The sequence below is a fragment of the Pteropus vampyrus genome, unplaced genomic scaffold (genome assembly GCF_000151845.1).
Source record: "Pteropus vampyrus isolate Shadow unplaced genomic scaffold, Pvam_2.0 Scaffold69, whole genome shotgun sequence".
NCBI lineage: Eukaryota > Metazoa > Chordata > Mammalia > Chiroptera > Pteropodidae > Pteropus > Pteropus vampyrus.
Genome location: NW_011888850.1, coordinates 3,932,125 through 3,934,415, shown reverse-complemented (window position 1 = coordinate 3,934,415; position 2,291 = coordinate 3,932,125).

The following is a 2,291-nucleotide window of genomic DNA, read 5'->3' as shown; positions in this document are numbered from 1 at the left end:
GTTTGAAATGACTTTCACTGGGCTAAAATCAAGGTGTCAGCAGCGCTGTGTTCCTTCAGAGGCTCCAGGGGAGAATCCTTTTCCTTGCCTTTTCCAGTTTCTAGAGGTCAGCAACATTCCTTGATTTGTGGCCCCTTCCTTTATCTTCAAAACCAGCAGCATAGCATCTTAAAATCTCTTTATGGTCTGCCATCATATCTCTTTCTCTTATTCTGACCCTTCCGTCTCCCTCTTATAAGGACTCTTGAGATCACATTAGGCCCTCCTGGATAATCCAGGACAATCTCCCTCTTTCAAGATCCTTAATTAATCACCTCTACAAAGTCCCTTCCCATGTAAGGTAACACACTCACAGGTTCTGGGCATTAGGATGTGGACATCTTTGGGGGAGGGTCATTATCCTGCCTACTGCAGTGTGGTAGACTGGATTATTGTCCCAACAATGTGTTCTTCCTCCAGATATAGGATTATATATCCATATCCTTTGCAGTAATTTTTCAATGTCCCCTCACTGTGGTTAAGGAGTATTTCCCCACCTTGGCTCTGGGCATAGTTCTCTATTTTCACTTGCTTTGGCCAATGAGATTTTAGCTGTTGTGATGCAATCAAAGTCTCTGGGCATACTTTCTTGCATCAGTGTCATTGCTGTGAGAAGAACATGCCCAAGACAAAGTCATGTGAAGTAAAGTTGAACAGCCCTAGCTGAGACCAGCCTGGATTAGTTAACATCCAGCTGACCATTGGGCAATCCACAGATACCTGAGAATAATTATTATTGTTTTAGGTCAGTGAATTTTGAGATAGCTTGTTATGCCTCATTTTTGTGGCAATAACCATCGGATACAGTAGCTTTCTTGGATTTTCCTCTTTCCTGATCTTATTCTCCACCTCTGGTTATTTTACTGCTAGATAGCATTTATTCATTATACATCCAGCAATTATTTAACTACTAGGTGCCAGGGATTGTGCAAAGTTCTGGGCAGACAGTTGGAAGCTAAACCTTCATGCTTCATTCATGTGGAGCTCTTAGACATTTCCAAAGGAGGGGAAGGGCATAGGGAAGAGACAAAACTTGAGGTTATTCTGAGTTGGATAGCAAAGATTTGATTGACCTGATTCATCATGGCCAATCTACGCCGATGTGCCATTAACTGAACAAATTTTTATTTAGAAGCTAGTTTGTGAGTATGGTAGGTGTTAGGGATACGTACAAGAAGAAGACATAGGTGGTTTAAATAGTATTTAGAAATTATATTACTCGTCATAGTGTTATAAAAATGACACTAAGTTAATGAACTCTTTCCATTTTATTCAATTTGATTGTGTGTTCATAACAGGTATTGTAGTTTTGATTTAAAAAAGCATAATTTTTTTTTCATAATCTGCTCTGGCACCTGTTTGTAATATGCTGAGTAACTGATACCGTTTCTTTTTATGAAAATCAAGAATGTGATTATATTTGAATGCACAAAATTTTAGGACTTTAACTAATAATTCATGTGCCAAATTTATTGTTTTCTTATATTAGCTTTTATTTTTAAAATTAAGAAATGATATGTGAAAATGAAAATGGGATATGCTTTCTATTTATTCATTTAGGTCCATCTTCTACCACATGCCATGCCTTATGACTGAAACCGAAATGACTGAAAATCTCAAAATGACTGAAACTTTAAATTGTGAAAAATGGTTTTCACTTGAGGAAAAAAATGAAACCAAATAACCCAAAAAATGCACTACCACAACAAAAAGGTGAACCACAAAAATATCTAGGTAAGCAGAAGACACTTCTTTCTGTTTTCTGCCAAAGGAAATTATTTCAAATATTATCTAAGATTTGCCCTTTGGCAGATTATATGCTAAATCTATTTCGTCAAGTTTATCTAATTAACATTGATTCTATGTAAGTCATCCTCTTTTGTAATCACTGTGCTGCACAATTTTTTTATAAATATATTAAAATATAGTTTTACCTTTAACAGTATAATATTTTGTATTAGACAAGTACATTTTTTAATGTTATTTGAACGACTTTGAAAATGTTTAACCTTGCCATCTCGATGTATGGTCTAATAGTTCTTTATTTAGGTAATGGCCTGACAGTACAGGTATTACAGATATGTAATATATTTTTCTATATAGAAAAGCACAAACAAAAGTATTTTTTTCAGGTCATTTAATGTGGGCAGCGTGATTTTCACTTTTGAAAAAAAAATATTTCCCAGAAAATGTTTCATATGAACATTTTCCCCCAGCAGGTGCATGGCTATATTTTATTTGAAAACATAAAA